A 23080-nucleotide genomic window follows, 5' to 3' on the forward strand; every position below is an offset into this window, starting at 1 on the left:
TGGCTTGACCCGTCTAACGGAGTATGATGATCTCTGACCTCTGACCTGTCTGCTTGCGCCAGTCGCAACCCCTTATTGACTCAGGCCCGACAATCAGCTTACGCTTAGTCACGTCAGCCGCGAAGAAGAAGTCAGAACTGGCCCTGGATCAGCATCTGCGACCACATTAGCCCCTTGCCCCTGCAGTCAGTGAGACTGACAGGGGAGGAGGAAGTGAGCGTGATGTCTGATGATTATCTGACTGACAGGAAACCCTTTTGTCTGTGGGGTTATCTAGCTGCCTGTAGAGGAGATGACGTGAGCGCCAGAGGACAGAAAGACCATTTCACTGGGACTGTGTACAACTGTTGCTAGCTTCCTGTAGGTGCAACCGCAACCAAATAAAGACTAATCCAACGTGACGTTCACTTCCAGGCTGACACAGGGTAATGATATCTTGTTGTTGTTGTGATTTGGTGTATGCAACTCAAGAAGGATCCCTGGAAAAGTGTTACCGCTGAAAAAAGTTGCACCTTTTCTCACCAAAAATTATGGTTGCCATTATCTCAAAGCGCACTGTACTGCCAAGGTGTACCTTAACTACTGCAGGTCAGACTGAAATTCCATTAACTCGAAGCAGCATGCATCATGAGACTGGATGCTGGGTCTGTGTGCCAGACATTCCCCTCATTCCTGCTCTCCCTGGCTCCCTGCCTCTTCCATCTTCCCCTCCAGAATACTTTCTCTTTTTTTTCCCCCTCTCCCCACAGTTTCATTTTCTCTCCAGTCCCCCCACACACACCCCACCCCCCACCCCACCCCCGGCCCGCTGGTTTTGTTGTTGTATGTAGCTGCTGGTTCCAGACATAAAATTTCACAGAAATTATGAGTAATGGGACCCCACAGTGTATACAGAAGCCACCATGGTGGTCTAGCACATGCTTCACTTCTCTGTATTCTCTGTTTACCTTTTACATCTGCAGCTGTCCATGTGAGCTGAGCTTAGTAAGCAAAAGATAGTGTAGGAGCTAAGATAAATAAAGAAGCCCCTTCAATCTGGATCTGTCGAGCATAGGACAACATTATATCATTAGCATTAGCAGCACGCAACTTATACATGTTATAGGTGAGATAAGATTTTATTATCGTGTCATGCATATAAATATGGCCTGCATGGGCTTAGAAGACGCAACAAATCCAGATCTGGAAAGCAGTACATACTTATTCAAAAATAGCAAAAAGTCCAAAATAGACTGCCATGAAAGGCACATGAACTGTAAACGTACACAACTAAATTAAACAACTATTTTGAACATGTGAAAATCAGGGTTTTGTTCAACCATTTCATGTAAAAATGACACTCTTAAATCATCGTACAATAGAGAATAAAAGCCACCTCATTCTCCAATTCTTCTGGATCACGCAACTCGCACAAGCTTATTTCCTCCTGTATATTTCAAAAACTCAAGCCTCGTTAGCTAGAGGCAGAATATTAATTCACCATTGTAAAACGAAGGATCTTTGACGTCTGAATAAGCATAAACACTTGTACACCTGCTTATGAATATACAGCTGACAAATGTCCAGAAATGGCAGGGATCAGAACCTCAAAGGAATGTTTCCAACATTTTGTGGAATCCATGCCACGAAAAGCAAAGTAAAGTGAGGCCTCTTCATGCTTGTAATAAAACATTAAGTGAGTGTATGATTCACTTTCATCTGTATAGTGTATGGATATCCCCTCTCCTCATAAACAATTCAACCGTGACTCAAAATGTGCATTCATTGTTATCTTTCAAGATCTAACACATCATGGTATCTGAGGCAAAGCTGTCAGGCAAAACATGACCTGATTTTTTATGCTGTTTTAAAGGGACTTCTCCCTGTACTAATATGAGTTCTCACACATATGGGACACACACTTGTTTGTTTGGTGGCTCTGCGCAGGTGTGTCTGGTGGTGGGGTTGTGGGCCTGTTTTTGATTTGCTGTTGTACACACACACACAACACATATTTACTAGACATGTTTTAAGTGGCGAGTGTGGTCTCTTGTGTTTTCATGCTGGACAATCAGGGCCTGCAGAGCCGGAGGGGCACCTATTGTGTGTGCGTGTGTTTGTGGGCGGGGGCGAGAGAGGTTTGTCTGGGTCTGCACATCTGGTGGTTTATCTACCATAATGTGGGATTCCAGCGTAGTCACCTTGCTCTGGGTTCTCACACGGACAGGTTGGGTGGCGCGCCGAGCCCTCTGGGTCTGTCCCTCCCCACGCGAGATCGCAGGTGGCCCCTGGTGTCAACCACAGACATCCAGCGCCCACATAGTCAGGTGCTAGACAACACAACCTCCTTTTGAGCAGCAGGGTGGGCTCATGTACGGAGATATCATACTTCAGTGAGAGAGACCTGGTTCAACCTTTCTTCCCAGAAGGCATCTGTCTTGTCCTGAAATGTACTTGAGAAAACACAGGATCCCTGCCAACATGAGAGATCTGCTCTGTTACTGACCCTCACCTGTGATCTTGATGAGATGTGCAAAGAGGGCTTTAACAGATCAATAAAACATCACATCATATCTAATCCCTTTCAATTTCACCCTCTTGTAATCTCTTTGTCACACACAGGCAAGTGAGGACACTGCCTCTGTCTTTGTCTGACACACGCGACCACAGCTTTTGGTGTCAGCTGCTCCTCTAAGCTAATGAAATGGAGTTTTAAGACTGCGAGAGGGGATCTGCCGACTTTAAAGAGACGCTCCTTTTTACCCATAATGCTGCGGCAGGTGGAAAGGCTCACTAATCCCATTAACACAAGTTCTTCATCTAATTATCCAAGACAGAAGGCGACAGTGGAATACAAAGAAACAAGGAACAAAAAATAGGGCCTTTGTAGAGAGGTACATACAGTCTCTGCTTTCAATCATAACATATTTAGATCTTTAAATAACAAGATGATAGCATCAATCAAGTGTAATTCACTCTATTCAGATATGGATGTATTGTTTGGAGCTCTGCTTCCTACAAGAGAAAGCCCTGGAAAGCACCTACTACAGCATGTAACATTCAGTCTTTTCTGCACAGTGCATATAACATTGTGGAGTCTTCTAGAGTGTGCAGACTTCAGCTGTAAACAAGGCTGGGTTGTGTAACGTTTCCCTCAGTCTATTAAAAAGGTTGCAGTAGGACATCACCCTGAGTGCACAAGCTCTTAAAATAAAGCTTTAGCTGTGCAGGACAGCTGAGGGCACTTTATCACTGCAGCTTAGGACCTGTTTTCTTCAGTCAGTCCGCCTTAAGAGCTGCATTCTGAATCTCCCACCGTTTTCCATGTCGTTTGCGTGTCTGTGGGCGCAGGAATTCAACATGAAACGATCCCCTTCCCGTGTTTTAGGGACTTCACATGTTTTCATCTGCAGCTGAGCTGTGTATGTCTGCCATGTGGTCACATGTCTGCATGCATGTCCATGTTTACTTCTCACAACTCAATTTAGAACAAAGAGACCTAATTCTAAGGTTTTCAGCATGTTTATTGGTGCACACAGTGTTTGCATCTGTGTGTGCCTGTGCTGTTTTTTTTTTTGTTTTTTTTTAATTGTCTGGTTCAATTTTTTAGGTACTGGACGGTGCACAGGTGTCTGGCGCATAGAGGCCTCCCGCTGTAACTGACAATATATGCTTCACACACACCCGCAAACAGACTGTTCGCAAGTATACACACACAGGCACACGGAGACATGCACACACCCTCAGACAGATGGTTAACACACACCCACTACCGAATTTCCATTCACACGCACATGCATCCCTTGCTCTGTCCCAGACAGTATGTTGAGCAGACAGAGTGAACTTACAGTATATGAATATTGTCACCACACACTAAAAGGATTTCATTGTGACAGGCAGGGGTGGCCAGCATCACAAATTGAAGGGTATTTTACCCAAAATTATAGTGTTTCCATGTTAGTCAATGCTTCAAAAATGAACATGTTTTTTTTTTTAAACCCCCACCCCCCCCCCAACTTTAAGTCTCTTCACTTTTGCAGTCGTCTCTCTGTCTGAATCAAACTGATCTCCACCCTGCTGGGACTCCTATAATGTGAGTCAAAGACAGACAAAAACACTCATAGGAGTATCTGGAAATGACACGGCCATCATGTCTGAACATTGTTGAAACACAAAACCATAACCTTTGAATGGGAAGAGATGCAGACAGACAGTCATACAGCTAAACAGGTGATAACTGCCACATCCCAAGCCTATTATTTAGCGAACTGCAGCCACTCAAGCTGACATTTACCCATACATTACAGGAGTTACTGCACCTGCAGTCATAACTTGCAGTTTCTATTACCATCTACAAATGAAAAGATGTTGTGCTCAAGTACATAGTTTAACAAGGCTAGTGGATCGGAATGACAATGGTAGTTCTAATTTGTGACATTAGCTGACCAAAATTTGACACAACATCTCATTCATGTCTTGCAGCATGACTCCTGCTGCATAACCACAATCACATGAGATTATTCCAAGACCAGCATGCAGTCGATTATGCCCTGAATGGTTTAGACAGCGCCTGATTTAGAAACACTGATAGCCAGAGATGGAAACTGCAACATGTGGTTCTCTAGAAATAGAAGGAATAGTCACTTTAAAAAGGAACTGGGGCTCCAAAAATAAACTTTTCCAGGTCTGGTCAGTATAAATCTCCCAAGGAAAGTACACAGAGAGATCTTAGGGGATATTTACTGTGCTGTCATCCACTTAAAGTAGCACATATTCCTTCTCTGGCTGCCCTACATTCATGCTGTCTTGGCTGCTTACTGCAGTACTGACAGCTGATCCGCAGAGTTCAGGTGAAAGGTAGCTCAGAAACAAAGGCAGAATCTAATCTTAACCTGTTGCTGAAAAAAGAACAGCAGGAGAGAGCTTGCTGCTAATAATAGCGTCACTGTGTACATGTACCTGTGTGACTGCATGTACCTGTGTGGGTGAGTGTGCTTTGAAACTAGTAAATCACCGCAATCAGAAAGGTGCATCTCTTTCCAGTGTGATTCCAGTGTAACCTTGCCATGAAGGAGTACGAAGCTGCTTGGCATTTTATCACTTTCAGAATTCTGTTTTTTACTCGTGTTTATGCTGGTAGCATGACATAATGGAGACTTCCTTGATTTTTTCACTAGTATTCACATTCAAATTTAACCCTGTACAGCACTCGTGCCCATGTAGCATGGCCCTTGCAACACTGTGTGATTTGCTGCACTCAGTTTATTTATTTATTTATTTTTTGGGTGTGAACTCAGCCTTTCAGTTCATGTTCAAATGTGTGCATGCTCCACAAACATTGGTTCAGCCTCATTAAATCAGCACTCAGACCTTATTGGCTCTGCACTTCAATTTCAGTTTTGATTTTCTCATTCCAAAAGTGAATCAAAGTGATTTTGAGTACATTCCCAAACTGAGAGTGTATTTTAGGTCCCTTCCACCAACAGAAAGCAACCCCATGCTTCATGGATTTATTGGTTTAAAGGACACATGACAGACGGCAAGTGCTTGTGTTGAGAAGGCCTGAATGTTCTTATGGCAAACTGAGTTTAACATGATGCTTGTTTCAAGTAATTGCTTCATGTTGAAGTACTGTTAAATAATTAAAAATGATGGCAAAGACTGCAGACTACTCTATCATGCTCAGTTAAAGAGACTGGAATTAGTTTTGTTTTGACCTCAATACCTCTAACCCTGGGGGATGACAGGCTATCAACAATATGTCCTGTAAACAACCTATTTATAAGTACATTGCAATTCTGCTATTAGGCCCTGGGCTGCTGTGAAATGTGAAGCTATACATTTCATACATTCATTGCTTTGTCACTTCCTCTCACTATTTCTATCTTTTTCTTCTCTTTCTGTCAGCCTCCATCATCTGCTCTCCCTCTCTCTCATATACATGTGTATTGTTCACCTCCAGTCAGGCGTATGAGATGGCTGTTTAGAGTGTCTCTGTTGTATCCTGCTGTTAATCCACTTCCCTCTGAAACACTTCCTTTTCCCTTCCTAGATATACTCACACACATATACACGCACAAAGTCCCGCTTAGCGCACAAAACATCCACCAAGGATCATACACACATACACGCCCACACGCTCACCCTCCAGACCGGAGCCACTTATTCAAACCTCCTACACATCCAAGCTTGAACGTGTTTGTGTGGAGGTGTATGTGCGTATGTGGAGGTGCTTTCATAATCAAGAAATCCTCCAACCTAAATGACCATACAGGTCAAAGGGCTGTCACTTTTTCAAAAAAAAAAAAAAAATCAAGGTCAAATGATTTTGGCCAAAGATGCAAATTCAAATGCAAGTCGTGGCCAGGGGCATTATGGTTTTAGGGTTGTCCATCCATCCCATTCTCATGAACACGATCTCAGCAGCACTTTTATGAAATATAGTACAAACATTTACTCAGACTTGAGGATGAACTGATTAGATTTTGGAGGTCAAAGGTCAAGATCACTGAGCCTTCACGAAACACATTTTTGGCCTTGGGAGCGTGATATCTCAGTGATGCCTTGACAAAGTTTCTTCAAATCTGGCACAAACGCTCACTTGGAATCAAAGATGAGGTGATTAGAATTTGGTGGTCAAAGATCAAGGTACTGTGACTACACAAAACCCGTTTTTGGCCATAACTCAAGAACTCACAGTCTAATGAACTGCAACTGGACTGTACCCATGAGGTGGTAATTCTAGTTTTTTTATTAGTTTAGTTTAGTGATAGGTCAATAAGGCAGCAATGGGTCAAGCTGATAGGATGATACGGCAAACTACATCAAACAGTCTCATGTGCTAGTAAATTTGGTTACATTTTGAGTATATACATTTTTCCCACGTTCGAATAAATGTTCAAATTTTCAATGATAATTCATTAACAAAGACACAACATTGATTATCAGGTTTCACACGGGAAATTGTCTTGACCCATCTGTCCACTCCAAACTCCTCCATACTTGTCTATGGTCACACTGCTATACTGTGTTACCTAACTTTCTCCTTTCTCCTCTTCTAATAATAAAACATAGCTATATAATATGCTGAGTGCACAGATGACATATGAGGTCATTTGGAGGATAATATCCTTAATTGATGCATTTGTGCGATATTTTCTCTCTCTCCTCCATCTTGTACAATAACTTTTCATCCATCTCTCATCAGACTCTTGATGACTAATTACTTTACATGTGTTTCAAGTATCTATTTCAAAAACTGCTCTCCCAGTTGTTTCGATCCATATTACCAAGTGTCACAGGATGACTCACTCATCTCTCGCTCTCTAATCTTGCACACTCCGGATGTGTACAAATGCAAGACATTGCTCTATTTTCTTATTCTAATCGATCTGCCTCTTCTGTCGCTCCGGTCTATTTTGGGTGACACACATGCACATCTTTGTATCCACGGATGTAGGTCAAATCGAGTGTTTCTATCAAACATAGACCCGTCTGAACGTCACCAGGTGAACCAGGTCACTAAAAGCAGTTATGTATTGGCCCAGATATCTTAACCTACATCTCCTCTTTTGTGTTAATGGAGGGAAAACTAAGAAAGGTGGAGAAACCCATCCTGTGAAGTCTGGGATGTCACAATGCTTTTGTCTTACTCTTTAGTGACCCTGAGGTGTCGTGGTCAAAACAATGCCTATAAGCATATTGGATGTCAGGATGGATGGGCAGGTGTGTTTTTCCACTCTCACTTTACTGCTCTTCAACTGTGCAGCCTTTCCACATTAATCAAACATCTTACAAAGAATAACTTCTCCTTCAGGTATACTGACATGCACATCACAGAACAATTCAACTATGCCACGAACAGTGTCTGTGGAACTGTCTTTCTCTTGCATGAATTACTTTTCAAAGAAAGTTATTAAAGCACTAGCTGGAGGTTAAATTTTTGAAAGAAGTTGCAATGTCATTCTACATACACAGCCTTTGCTTCCCCAGCAATTACCCCCCCCCCCAAAACTTTACTCTTAGTAATAAAATGTTCTTGGTCAATTAGCATGCTTAAAAGCAGCTTCAGTAGCAGGGTAGTCAAGACCAGAGAGAACAGCTCCTGTTTCAAGCCAGCTCTGATTCTACCATTTACAAAGCTCTGGCAAAGTAGAATACTGAGAATTCTATGCCTGCCCTATAATATAGAGACACTGTAATTAGAGAGAAGAGGGGCTTTTAGATGCTGAATTGTTTTTTGAGGTAGTTCAAAGGCAAGCCACTGCAGCTGCACTGAGCACTGGAGGCATGGGATATGAGCCTTCATGTGCAGTTGTTGTTTATTTATGTGATAGATTGTACTTGACTCTGTTGATTTTTGCAGTTGTGCATGATGGGCTGTGCCATATTTGGGACAATATGTCTAAACAGAAAAATAAAAGACTACATATTGTATTTTATTGCACTACTTTTTTTTAACTGTATGAGAACTGATGTTACAATGAAGATATTATACAAGCTAAAGAAAAATCCATTCAGAATATATCGTTTTATACACTGACATGTACAGTACAATACATGCTGAATCTGCAAAAGCAGCCCAGTTCAACGAATTTGACTGTAACGTGACCAAACTCAGCAAATTAAGTCTGGGTTTCCTGTTGACACCAATATTGTTCACCAAATTTTCTTAGCTGCAGCAAAAGTAATTTCATCCTTTCACAAAACTCTCAAGAAGCCTATTACATGAGTCATGCATTCCTTCATGTCTTCAGGCTCATTCCATTGGATACGCAGCATAGTACAAACATGTACCTGATGTAACAGCTAAAATACGCAAAGTGATTCTCTGATGTTGGAATGCGTGTTAATTATTAAAACATTAGATGTTTTCTGTTGAGGATATGGGGAACTATTCCAACTAATAGTCATATTCTTTAAAGAGTCTTTTATGTTAATACAAGCATGACTTACAGTGCAAATGCTGAGAGAAAGCTGCTCAGTTAAAGTGGTGTAAAAAAAAAAAAGGGAATCACATGGTTTTCATTTTTTGTTTTGCATACAAAAGATGCTGCAGAATTCGCCACATGAAAAGGATATGAGCTTTATTTTTACACCGTCTATAATTACACTGCATTGCTAAGGAGGTCATGCACAGACATGTGTATGTCTTTCCTGACCATCATGTTTATTGTCAGTGCACATGCAGAGGCAACATATGTGCAACAGTTGCTTCGCTACATGATTCAGATCTACAGGTTCTTTGCTCTTACCTTCTGAAAAAAAAAAGCTAGTGAGATGTGTCATTGTGAAAGTTCTGCTCCTCAAAGGGGAAAATCATGTTGCTACATGAGCAGTTTTGAAAATGCTCAGCTCTCAAACAGTAGTGTTTGCAAATTCAGGCTGATCAGCTGTTTCCTAATATAGATCAGCCGGTGCTGATTCTGAGCTCTGACATGTCAGATAACCACAGGGAGACAAGAGTGAAATAGCAATTACGGATAAACAGTGTGGTAACATGACATTTGTGTGGAGCAGCGGGGCTTGGCGTAGTAGAGAGTGAGGCTTACACAAGGCCCTTCTATTTCACAATATTAGTGAGTCGTGATACAAAATGAGACATAGACCGATATGACTCCTCATCAGAGCTATTTGCATGTGAGTAATATTCTTGCATAAAGCCCTGCAGCATTGTGACTTTCTTTCATGTGCAGTTACATTTGTAGGTTTTGCTTCGAAGTAGTTGGTTTGAATTCCTGAACTCGCAGTTAAAGTGTGGGTGGGGAATGTGAATCGATGTCTGTTAACCGCTAATGCTGTTGTGGTGCTCTTTAGCAAGGCACTCGTAACCCTGAGTTGGCACAATCGAAAGTCGCGGTAATAGAAAACAGTAATGTTTAACAGATCTGAGGGCAGTGAGTCCATAAAGGTGAAGCATGGTTATGTGTAAATAAAGGTTAAACACTTCAAATATGTAAATTCAGAAGAAAAAAAAGAGGCAAATGTTGTGAAGCTACAAAGATCAATGAGGGCCCAAAACTCCTCACACACATGTAAATGCATTTGATTAAGTGCAAAGTATTTAAAGTAGATAAGCACAAACGCCTTATTATTACGTTCATCTCTTGTCCTGGTTGATACAGATCACAGACGATGCCACATAAGTTTGTTATTGTAAGCATATATGCCTGTTGTCATTTGCCTTACAGCAATAATAACTTCAAGTTCTGAAGAACTGTTTTCTCATCTTGTACATCTTTGAGAGAAAAGTCTGAGTCATCTCCAACAAAGATGTGTTGTGTCTTGTTTTCCCTTTCTCAGATTAAAATAAAATGGAAAAACAAAGGGTGTTAAGTGGTAAAGGGCAGAAAACACCAGCTCACTGGATTCCCTGATTCCAAAAATACCCGCTATGAAGCTGCAAACAAGTCTGTGTACTTACTCACAGCCACTCTACCTCATTCATGACATCACTGGCCTTTTGCTAAAAACACAATAAAGACTTTGTGATTTGCTAAATCTATTTGTGGCACTGTGGCTAAAAAAAGAGCCAGGCGTTCTAAAAATAGAGCGAGTTAACCATAAACAATAGAGGGTGAGACTGCTGTTATTACAGAGCTCAGTCTCCCTCAGCATTGCTAAGATTACAGGAGTTAGGAGCACGGTGGGGGGTGGCGGGGTGGCTGAGAGGCATTATTGTTGCTGACGTGGTGCTCGCTGTCATAATGACTGTGCAGAAAAACTGGGAACTCTGAAACAATCTACACCTGACCTTTGTAGTTCAGCAGGAAATCCAGCTACAGCCGAGGTTCAAATTTGCTTTTGGAGGAGGTTCAACAAGGTGGGGGAAATCCTCCTAAATATAGTCAAGCAGGCAACAATACACAGAGACAGATTCAGCTTTCCCACACTTTAGCATTTTAACCTGATCTGAGTGAAAATCCAATTCCAAATACCTTACTATTAATAGACCCAGGGGATTTCAAATGGTGAAAAGTTTAAGAGTACGTGCTTGGTTATTAAAGATGCTGTATGTGTGTGTGTGTGTGAATTTCTTATCACTGCAGTGAACTATTGCTCCATGATGCTTTTCCCATTCTGCCTCACAACAAAACTCTCCCCTCCTCCTATTGGTCTTTCTTTCCTTTCTATTCCCCGATACCATCTCTCTGTCTCTCTCCTTCTCAACAGCAATGTGCACACTCAGCTGCTCCCCAACCCCACCTCTTTGTTTCCAGCTTAGGGCTATACTGCTTGTGATCTTTCTGGCCTTACACAAATATAATCTTTTGAAGAGGCACTAAATTAATACTTTTTAACAACTGCTCTGGATTAATCCTGTTCAATCCTGTATGTGTTTTTTGCTTTTTCTCCCCCCAACAATTCAAATCCTTGATTAATGGGTTCAAAGGAGCCAGCATATGGGTACTCAGATCAGAGTGTACTGTACACACACACACACAGTTGACAGACACACAAGCCAGGATTAAAATACAGAAGGTGGGACTGCCATTGTGGTAGCATTATTGCTCATTAAAGCATATTTCTGGAGGGATTTTAGGGTTAGAGTGTGTCCAGGGGGATTTCGAGGGTGACGCCCACAGAGTGATTAGTGGCCTCCAGATGTTCCAAACATTGTCTTTCTGACCACTGACAAAACAACTGTATAGCCTCTTTATGGAGAGAGTGCATATGTACGTATGGGCGTGTGGAGAGAGAACTGGCCTGGGACATTGTCTGAGAGAGTGAGCTCCCTATCATCCAGAGTGTGTGTGAGTTAAGGTCGTAAACAATCAAATCTAATCTACAATCAAATCTAACCATCTCACTTGTGACTTTAGAAATAAGTCCATGTGTTTTGAGCTGCGTGTCTCACTAAAAGAAAGGTTTAGTTCGATATGTCCGTTTGAAAGGAGGGAAATGCACAGAAAGTTGAACTCTTTGACATCTAAGGCAAAGTGTAAAGACGAGGCGAAGATCTAAAGAACAGTTGTCTTTAATGTTCTGCGACAGGTAGGCAATGGAGGAGTAGGAAGGGCAAGGTCTCTGGAAGAAGAAAGGGGAAATGAGGGATGGTGAGTAATTATAAGGAGCTTTAAGAAGTCACTGTAATAGTTCTACTGCTACAAGATACTGATCTCAGTTCATTTTACCAGTTCCACCCCTCTATGTTGTGCACCTTTAAATTTATTTGACTGCATTGTGTGGTGCTGCACAAACTGAGAGGAAGAAAGATAATAATTTGTCTGACAAGATGAGGCATTCAGACACACAGTGTTCAGTGTATTACAAAACACTTGGTGTATTTGAAATGGCCAGATCTGTCAGTGGTTACCTTCCTCTTAATAACACTTTATGACTGACTTTAAACAGAAAATTATTACAGTAGTGTGAGTTCACTGGGTTCTGTGCCAACAGTACTAAGTAGCTGAGACCACATCAAACACTTGTCCTCGCTTCTCTCTTTTTATCTCTCACTATCTCGTGTTTCTTCTCTCTCCTTTTCTTTTTCTTCCCTTTTTTTTTCTTTTGGTGTGTGCCATCCAGAATACCTGCGCTGCGTTTGCTTCTTTTCATCCCATTCTTTCCTTCTTTGCCTCCTTTAAAGTGTGTCACCACCCCCCACCCTCCCTCCTCCCAAACTTGTGCCTCCCATATGCCACAGTCATGTAGCCTAAGGGTGTGAACCTGCGTGCACTCCAAACACCGGGTGGAAGGAGAGAAAGAAAGAAAGAAAGGAAAAAAAAGAAGAGCGAGGCTAAACCGGGTGAGTTGTTTTGAAGAACAAAGGTTGTCATTAGCTGTTCTGTAACATACAGAGAAACTCAGCAGCTGTGCAGTAATAACTATTACAAAGCAAAGCTGAATTACAGTAAAACAGTGATATGTAGTAAAAACAAATTAACATCTCTATAGGCCATAAATCAACATATATGCTTATGTTACATTAACTTGTATGTTATACAGTATGGTGCAGTCACTATACAATATGAAAAGGGCTGTATACATAGCTAGTATATTTTGTGTCTATCCTTTAATCATAAAGAGTTGCAGGGGTCGATGGATTACATGTTCCTTGAAGTAACGTGTTCTATACAGGCAGTAAAACCAGGTCAGTGTGTCAAGCAGCATACCGGCCGTGTATTGCCTCCTTTGTGCCAAAGCCATCCAGGCTTGTGGCTGCACTCTAAAGGCCCCCCCCCCCTTTTTTCTTTCTTTCTTTTTTTTTTTTTTTTGAGCTGGTCGGCTGGTGACATCTCACGTCTCATTAACTCTCACCCAACAGGTGAGAGCACAGCTGCAAAAATCTGCATACATCTGTCACGGCAGAGTGGCCAGTCAGAAGCAGAGAGAGAGAGAAAGAGAAGGAGAGGGGAGTCATAAGTGACACAGCTGTCCTCATAAACGCATACGCGGATACATACAGGGGACAGATAAATGCTTGACACACTGCACATACAGCAGTGACCCTGTCGTCCATGTTTACATCCACAACTTAGCTCAGGGGTGCAGATTATGGTTGTAAATATGCTCTCTATTCCCTAGTTAGAAAAGGGTGCACACACACAAGCACGAATGCACACATTACAAAACAGAAAAAAAACAGAGGTTTCCACTCTCCTCACACCCAGCCACACACTGTTTCTGGAGTCCCCAGTGTTTAGGCTGATAAGTGAGGCCTAATCGTCCCACTTCCTCCTTCACCTTGATTGATGGTCCACTATCAGGCCCTGCAACTGACCACAGCTGAACGTGCAGGTCGTGGGTCAAAACAGGAGAGATAACCACCTGCTGGAGCAGTTTGGTGCCTCTGCATATATCACATGCTCTGTAATGGTGTGGGTGCAGCCGAGTGAGCACGTTGACATGGTTTGTGCGTTTTAGTTGTTGGGAAATTCAGAGAAGCTTGTCTTTGTTCTGGTGGTGGAAAACAAGCCAACAGATGTTTCGGTTCAGAATGACGACTAGTAACTGTTTCTAAACATTATGAGAACAAAGGCCAGCACTGACACGGGAGACAAGCTGAGCAAAGTTGTGTTACAGTCAGTGCTTTAGCCCCCTGTGGATAATCAAGAAAGACAACACAGTACACAGTCAGCCACTCCTTTAACAAGTTTGCAGAGTAATTACTGTCAGCCACGTATGATTTTCAGTTGGTTTTAGAGAGATCTACTGGATGTATTCATTAGGGATCACAGACACTTTACATCTGGGTTAATAACTACGTTTAGCTTCATTAACCACACCCATTCAGTCAGTATTACCGCATAAGTGACACCTTTCTAACAATGATCACAGGCACACCCGCCCAGATAAACACAGGAAGTGGGTGTAACCAAGAAAACGGAAGATTTAGAGAATAAAAGGCCATTTCCTGTAGGAACTCCTGGGGTGACAAAGAGGAGGATGGCTTCACATAATTAAATTGTCAAGTCTACTGCTCCTGCTAGCAGAAGATGAAACACATCTTTCTTATCTATGTCTGCTATTGTGTCTTTTAGGGGAATAAATAAATAACACTAAGGTCTTTTAAAGTGCTGCACCTCTGCACATTATACATTATGTCCAGGCCACAAGTCATTTACTGTGAAATACTGTGAGGATAGTAGGTAATTTAACATTGATTTGAAGGTGGTGACAGCACTCTCATTAGAAGTTCTAAATATCTTATGCAGTCTTGTCACTGATAAAGTATAGGCTTAAAATTCTGTTTTAGAATGAGAATTTCACAATAAGAGTTCAGCAACAGTAAATTAACATTAAATCAAATGTGTGAGCTTTTACTCCCACTACTTGTCGCTACTTGCTGTTTTTGGAGATGGTTTTTTTTTTTTTTTTTTTGCTTTAACACAATGTTAACTTCTTCTTCCACAGTTTCAAAGCCTCAACCGACCAAGTGATCAGACAACAGGCCAACCATTAGCATTGCCATGTGCTCTCACCAGGAGGGAATGCTGAAGGTGAGGATGAGTCAACTACCCACTCTGCTTCTTGTATAACAAGAATCTGTTCTGACAATGGAGAGCCATCCACATACATTCTCAAGGAGTCTTTTCTCTGTAAAGAGATTAATTGATTGTGTGAAGTATGACAAAGCCTACCTGCAAGAACTGCATGCTCCTGTAAAATCCCTATAATGATCACATTTTGTCCTTTTTCTCTTCATAAGAGACGACCACTGAGCAAAATTAAGGAAGCCTGAGTGACCTTTTCTCACTATCCACAATTAAACTCGCAGAAGTATGTCCATATGACCACATTCACTCAAGTTAATCCTCTAGGGTGTGTGTTAACAAAGATAATGAGCTACTTATCAGATGGTTAGTTCTGGGATTAATTGCGTGGTCAGTGTTATTCAAACACGACACCCCGAAGACACCCTGAGGGCTGGCTGTACAACTAACTCATCTGTAATGCAGAGCAAGCTGTTGTGGAGCTCATTACTGTGAGTGGGAGCAGAGGGATGGAGCACGCATGCACGCGCGCATACACACACACACACACACACACACACACAACCTGACAGACTACACACTGAGCCAGTAATACACAGAAATGTTCCAGTCTTCACAGTTAAGGAGATTTACTATAAAAGGGATTTTACTGCTATGACCAAAAACTTATTCGAACAAGAGACATGTAGCTGGAATTACTGTAAACTGTGACCCTGTGTAAGTGGTAAGTGCTGAAACTGCAGTCCAAGCCTCTTCTCCCCTGCATTATTAATAACTACACACACAGAGACACACACACAAACACACACCGACTACCAACAGTTTCTTTCCTCCCACTTTATCCAGTCTGTTACACAGCTGTCACTGTAGATAGCTGACAGGCATTTTCTTGAGAATATCCCTGTCTAAATGTGAATCTGAAAATCTGACCACATTAAATATGTTTCAAAGCCTTTGTGTGTTTATTATGCTCTGTTCAGTGTACAAGTTGCTCCTCTCTCTCCCTCCACAAGCTCTTTGATTATGGAGGAGTCTCCACAGGAATGTTATGCTAAACTCCACACTGCAGACGTCAGGCTTTTGGGGTTGAGGACACATACCACTGATTCCATTCATTTTACACTGCACACATGCCCAGAGAGAAGAGAGGAGGGAGGGAGAGAGAGAGAGAGAGAGGGCACTGAGGGAATTCCCATGGGGCCTTCTCTTCTGGTGCGCACTAAATGCTTACAGCAACAGCTGCAGACACAAGTGTGTGATGTTGGAAAAACCTGCAGTTGAACATCAAACCACTTTAAAAAAGCCCATTAGATCAGCATTTCAACAAGGTTGAACACACTCCCTCTGTACTTCAAATGAACCTGTGTTGGCTTTTTGTCATTTGCACTTTTGAAGATTTAAATTCAAACGTCTTGAAGGCTATGATCAGGCCTGCATCAGATACAGTAGCTGAATAGTACAGACATTTGGACTGCAGCACTGACAGCACAGATAATACCATGCCTTTGATAACTTCTATATTTGCTCTTGAAATTACAGTTTGTGTTGTACTTTGCAGTATGAATGAAAACCAAAGAGACAACCTCAGGCTAACTTGCCTGCAGTTTTGTGGTTGGTAGGCATCGTTAACCTTAAGCTACTGCGTGAGTTAATCTCCATACATTCGTTATCGCTTTCTCTTTGGTTCAGCAAGAGATTACAACTCAAAAAACAATGGGGCAGTTCAGCGGGTATTACAACCCAACCTCATTTCCACTCAAGACGACTTAAGACAAAAGAAGGGTTGAGGGATAAAACAACATCTCTCAAATGCAAAGACAGTGGTACTAATATGAGGTGATTCCTCGCTAAGCTGATTCTCCTAAATATTATCATGGTGTGTGGAGAAAAAAACCTGCCTTCAGAGACAAAAGGAAACAAAAGCAATCCTATTGTTCTGTCTCTGGATGTTTAATCTGTTGCTTCCATATGGTTATTTATATATGGCGGCACGCCCACAAAGGGTACGGATTGTAATCCCTCAGTGTCAGATTTGTAAAATGCTTAAATTCCTTCTGGTTTATATTACTACCATATTCCTGGTTAAAGGATGTAAAGAGAGATTGATTATGGTGAAAAGGGAGTGGGCGGGCAGGAAATTGGAGCAATAAGTAAGAAATGATGAGAAAGAGGAAAGAAGGAAAGGAAAAATAGCAGTTATGGCACATAAATTGAATAAATTGGGAAGGTGACAGATAACGGTGAAGAGAAGAAGGCAGACAATTGGTGTAACAACAGAAAAAAAGGGTTTAAATGTGTCTGAGGAGCCCTTTATAGAAACCTCAATGATGCATGAGTATGAGAGGGCAGCAGAGTTACTCTGAGTGCAGGGTAAACTGAGTTCACCTCCCTGCTTTTTGAGGACAAATTCAAATTGGGTGAAAGGGGTGATAAGGAAGACAAAGGAGGCAGAAAGCTCTTGTAATAAACAGAAAAAAGACAAACCTCCCAGTACAGGACTGACAGAAATTCAAAAACACTCTTGCAGTATCTGCTGAAAGCATTGAACATTTCGATTGTATGCTAAAATTAACACATACGAACACACACCTTTCTGACTTTTCCTGACTCTCTCCTACACGTAAACACACACACTGACACACACGCACACATAAATCCTCGGGGGGGGGGGGGGGGTCAGCCACTGGCACTTGCTGTGAAAAACATCCCAGGGGGATTTTAGAGATCACTGATCCTCTGAGATTGCGTATGTGTCAATATGTAAACATGTGTATCTGGATGCATTGCTCTGTTTTTGTTTTTGGGGGATGTACTGTATTCTAACATGTGGCCTTTGATGTGGTGCTTGTGTTGTTGACATCCACGTGGTTACACTGTGCCCTTTTGAGGGCTGAATTAATTAAAGGATTGTTTGACTATGCAGAGCAGCGCAGGAGGATTATGACAACATCCATTGTATTTAACCAAAAAAAAAAAGAAAAAAGAAAGAAAGAAAAAAACGACAATAATAACAATGTGTGATGTTTTCTCTATGTCGTCTGCCAACTGTACTCGGCATTGGGCTGTCAAAATATACTCACTGTTTTACGTTTAACCATTAAAAATTAAATAATCTCATGACAAAAAATATATAATCTTGGTGGCAATTGCCAACCAATCACAGAGTGACAACTTTATTAAACTCTGCATCTGTTTAACTGTGAATAATCTGAACTACTCTCCTACATTTAAACATCTAAACTGCTTAAGTCTGGCTTTAATAAGAGCAAATTAGACAGTAAGATACTACATAATCTGATGTCTCTCTGGTAAATATGAAGTTACCACCAGCAGTCAGTTAGCTTAGCTTAGCATTAAATGTGCAGCTTGCCACAGTCTGTCCAAAAGGTTGGTCTGTCCACTAGTACCACTAAAGATCACATAAAGTAAAATATTACATTTTGTTGAGATCATAAGTTTATTTATAGAACGTTCTGTCATAGTTTAAAGTTGCTATATGTAAGCTTTTGCTATCACTGCCTTGCCAACTTTAGCATTCACAGTAGTTACCAAGATCTTCTGCCAATGAAAGTAAAGGAATTAAGTTTGATGAATACATAACATTTCTTCTATACTGGTAAGCGGTTAATGCTAACATTAGCTATATAGCAATGGCAAAAAACTTACATAGAGCACCTTTAAGGTTTAGGTTTGTTTCAAGAAAAATACATAATCATACATTATAATCTTATCATACATTATATACTCCTAAATTATTTCTATGACCATGGATGTGTTAAGCACATAGTTTTTGCAGAATATTTTTGAAGTAAACATACTCTGCATACTCATTAGTGGGTGTGATTACAGACAGCCTGCGTGTTCTGATAAAAGCAGTAGGTGACAGAATCAGTGGCTGCATTCTGAGCTCACCTACAGTAATCTCCTCATGTGACCCAGATTGCACTGCCCTACATAGGCCTGTGGTCAGAGACACTGCTCTGCTGATCCTCCAGTCCAGACTTTGCTGGTACTACGCAGCACTGTGCACCAGGCATACAAAGACAGCCTTGTGCTGATGCAACAAAAGGCAACAGAGAACATCAAACACATCTGTAGAGGGATCACCCCCACTGAAGGCCAGAGGCAAATCCCGCTCTGTGTGCGTGCATGCTTGTGTATGTGTTTGTGCATGTCTGCTAATGATGCATCAGATTGTGTGTGACTTCATCGTGCACACTCTCCCCACTGTGCTGGACCCAGTGTCCCTGTGTGGGCCCCACAGAGGGGTTCGCTGTGTCCCCTGGATAATCAGCTGGTGGTGAAGGCCTTGATTAGCAGCTACCCAATTATGGCCCTCTCTACGTCAGAGATCAGATACTCTGGACCCAGAACTGTGCCGATTACAAGGTTGTTTGGAGGGAGGCCAGAGCAAGGAGTGGGCCTTGTTCACAGTTTGTAGGGGGTAAGAGTGACACCCCCCCCCCCAAGAATGAGAAATAATATCCCCCACACATACAGTTTGTTTGGTTTCAAGGTTCTCACAATCCTGCCAACCGACTACTCCTCTCTTCTTCCTCCTCATTCTGTTTTTCTTCTTTTTACTCTCCCTCCTCCTTTATACTTCTAAATCTCCACAGGAAACAAAAGGTCTCTTAAAGAAGGTTATATAAGGATAACGATGCTATATTTATAGAAGCAGCATAGTTTTGTGTCAGTCACTACATCAGCAGTGTTTGCAGTGTCTACATAGTTACCCTGATAATACTGTCATGTGGAACCACAAGACTAATTTGAACATATGAGAGTCATGTTATTCTGGTGGTGCTGGGTGGTGATAGTCACTGTGCTGAGAGGCTGAGCTGTCCTGTGGTACTCACTGTGTGGTTCAGTGGTATGACAGCAAGATGAGGCAGCATCTAGTGGGCAGTGGTCACAACAGAGAAGGGGAGGGTAGTGGGAGGTTTACGTGGGTGTGAAGTAGGAGTGGCAGTACAGGTAGAAGTAGTATATTATTTTTTGAATGTGTGTTTCAAGAGATGTGTTTTATAATGCTAAGATGTACCACAGAAGATAATGTATATAGCATGCAACAGTCCAGTAGTCTGTTGCTTGTTTTAGTTCTGGATTAAGTCTGAAAATGTTATCAGATGGTGACTTTACTACTCATCTTATTATCCACTTCCTGTTTACATACAGCTTTAGACATGGCTAAAGAAACACATATAGGTCATAAAAACATGGCGAGAAAAATGCATGTTTCAGAAATAGTGATCTCAGAAAATGAAAATACTTGGATTTTGAAGACATTATAATCAAGGGTCTTCTTAACGGCAATATAGTGTGATCTCTGTGGGCTATAGTGACTTTTAAAGAATACAGTTTATCAAATGATATTAAACAGTGATACAAGAGGTATATTTTCCTTTAACATCCCACAATGAAGCTAGGCTAAGCTAAAATTGCATCCACTAAACCTTCAAACTTCCCGAAGAGACGTAAACACATCCATGACCTTGTTTCATTCTGGTCAAGTAGGAAAAAAATAAAAACAAACTACCCTAACACAAGCTATTCTTTTATTATACACATTTGTTTCCCCCTGAAGCAGAATGACAGGAAATATCAAGAAGCAACACACAGCCTTTATTCATAGCCAAGTGTTCAAAAATAGACTCAGTATTTTCGGGTGCTGATGAGTCACTGGAATTTCACATGTACCGGTTACATTCAGTCCTGTTTGCTGCCTTTGGAGTTCTGTATTAACAAATGCCATTCCATTCATAGATCTGTCAGATTCACTCTATTTTTCTCTATTTTTACAGCTTCTGGTCAACTCCTCCTGTGACTGAAAAACAACAGGATTGTGTCATAAAAATGAACCCTGTGGCAGATTCATGTGGCCCCCGGTGCTTTTTCCCCTTTTGACCAACAGAAGCAGGTGTTTATGAATCAGGATTTTACTGGCAACAGACTAGCATCTACAAATGCACTTGAGGTTCCACAGCTGAACTCTGCATACATACATAACACCATGTAAGCCAAACCATGCATATTTTGGTGATTACTCCTATAAATATTGATATAAAATGTTTAACCAGGAATTGAATAACTCTCTGTGATCTGTATAATTTGTTCAACCCAATGGTGCTGCTATGCCAAAAAAAACCAAAAAGTTTGGAGAAAAACTGAAGTGCAGCCTGAACATAGTCAGGTCATGTGGTTACTGCTCATCTATCTGTGGTTTTTCTCTGCTTATGACAGGACGAGGACAATTGTTGGCCTGGATCTGTAGAACTGTTTGCTTGGAGACTGATCACTTTGCCCCACATTCTGCCTCCAAAGGAGAAAAAAGAAAAACACATTACACACTACCAAGCAAACAAACAAACCAACAAGGACAAAGAGCCTCGGTCAGAATGAAGTGTTCCCAATATGGAGCACACAGATCTTTTACAGCCTGTGTTGAAAGTTATATATTCTTGACTAACAATGTGTGGCACATTTTTTTGCTTGCCCTGTGATCATGGAAATGAAAAGTATGTTATTTCTGAATATTTGCAATTGCTAATATAGTAACACAAAAATAAACTGTATCAGTTACTGTGATCTAAAGAAAGGACCTAGTCAGATAGAGAAGCATCTGTTTCTTTATTGTCCATTTGTAAAGGCATAGCCTGTAATCTGTTTGTTCAAAAGCCCTAATGAGCCTGATCACCGTGCATTATTCTCTTGAAGCTGTGTCATTTTAGCAGTCAGATGGACCTTGATGCATAAATGTGAAGTATGACTGTTTCTCCAAGAACATTTATTGTGAACAAGGCAGGATTTTTAGGTAAAAGAACATTAGTTCAGAATCAGGATCAAAGGCATACATTGAAAATGTGTACATACAGTGTGCACAGTATGTACAGGGGTCATGGTTTGGCGATCGCTAAGATAAAAACAACAGCTCATTCTGTGAACAGCTGATGAAGATATTCATCAGCAGGGGATTTTTCTGCACATGTTGCAAGCAGGAGAGTCAGCAGCAGAAGCACTGGGATTTTTCTCAGGTCTAAGTCTGTAAGGCTCTTTTTCTAGAAGGTTTCTGATGTAGTAGCTGATCCCAAAATCTCTAGAATCAATGCTGGGTGATTATTGTTTATTGTAAATGATGACTACATCAGACTTAAAAACAAATAAGCACTTAACACATGCTCATGTAAACTCTACTTACGCCCCTTCTTTATTTTACACCCCTTTCCCCCCCCCAGTTGATGTGACAATGCTCACACCAGGGAAGTTGTTACGTGCAACAATGGAGCAGCGTTGCCCTGTGCAGATGCCATGTGACAGGTCAGATTTCCTTTCTGTGCCTCCATACGCGAGCATGCACAGACAGAAGCTGAGCACCCTGCCAAACAAACAGCATGATGTGTCCCCGTGTTCCCATAAAGTTACACAACCCCGGATCACACAGACGGTGCTCTGCAAACAGGCAACAGGGAAACGTGTGTCCCGTAGTAACGCTGTGGCCATGGGAGCTACGGCACTGCTGCATTTTATCCTAGCAGTTAGTTAATTGCATTCACCTGCCATTCCAGGTGTAAATCAGTTGGAGATTCACAGCAGCCTTCCTCTAACACTCACAAAGCAGGGATTATGGCATTTCAATGTGACAATGTGAAGGAAGGCATACATTACGTTATGCAAGGGTAAATGTACTCTTACATGACATGGAAGCATGTGGATGCATGTGCGCATCTTTCAGGAAAGGTGCTTCTACATTTATACTTTGTCTCCACAGACTCACATAAAAAGCCACCGCATAACCACATTCAAGTGCCACACTGGTTTCTGAGCACATCATCTGACTTGTGATTTTATTTCTTCAAATTGCAGTCACATGTGCAGCATCTCTTCTCCATCCTGACTGGAAAAATCTCAGCTTCTTGAACATTAAATGTCAACCCTGAATGTTTAAAGTGGGACTTATTTCTTGACTTACTTTTAAAATAAATAAAATGTTTAAATATATAAAAAAAAACATTATAAGTTTAATTTTACAATATAACTACTCAGTTCAATTCACTTTTTGCTGCAACAGCCTTAATTGGTCTGGCAAGACCTGTGGCTAACAGTTACTAATGATAACAAATTTTAGATATAGATACATATTGTTGTGTAAGTGACATTACTGAGCC

At 41.4% G+C, this 23080-nt stretch overlaps 1 long non-coding RNA gene across 2 annotated transcripts in view; it reads left to right on the forward strand.

The window, feature by feature from the left end:
* LOC127143216 (uncharacterized) overlaps positions 1-22813 on the forward strand; it is a 29586-nt gene extending 6773 nt beyond the window's left edge. Inside the window, exons 1-4 of one of the 2 annotated variants that reach the window (XR_007814477.1) lie at positions 12585-12727; positions 14836-14921; positions 20720-20930; positions 21159-22813. This is a non-coding gene — a long non-coding RNA (uncharacterized LOC127143216). Of the gene's footprint in view, positions 1-12584; positions 12728-14835; positions 14922-20719; positions 20931-21158 lie in introns of those variants that run through there. The other variant, XR_007814476.1, reaches the window with a different exon arrangement.
* The last annotated feature ends 267 nt before the right edge of the window (positions 22814-23080 follow it).

Source organism: Lates calcarifer, linkage group LG13 (genome assembly GCF_001640805.2).
Source record: "Lates calcarifer isolate ASB-BC8 linkage group LG13, TLL_Latcal_v3, whole genome shotgun sequence".
Taxonomy (NCBI): domain Eukaryota; kingdom Metazoa; phylum Chordata; class Actinopteri; family Centropomidae; genus Lates; species Lates calcarifer.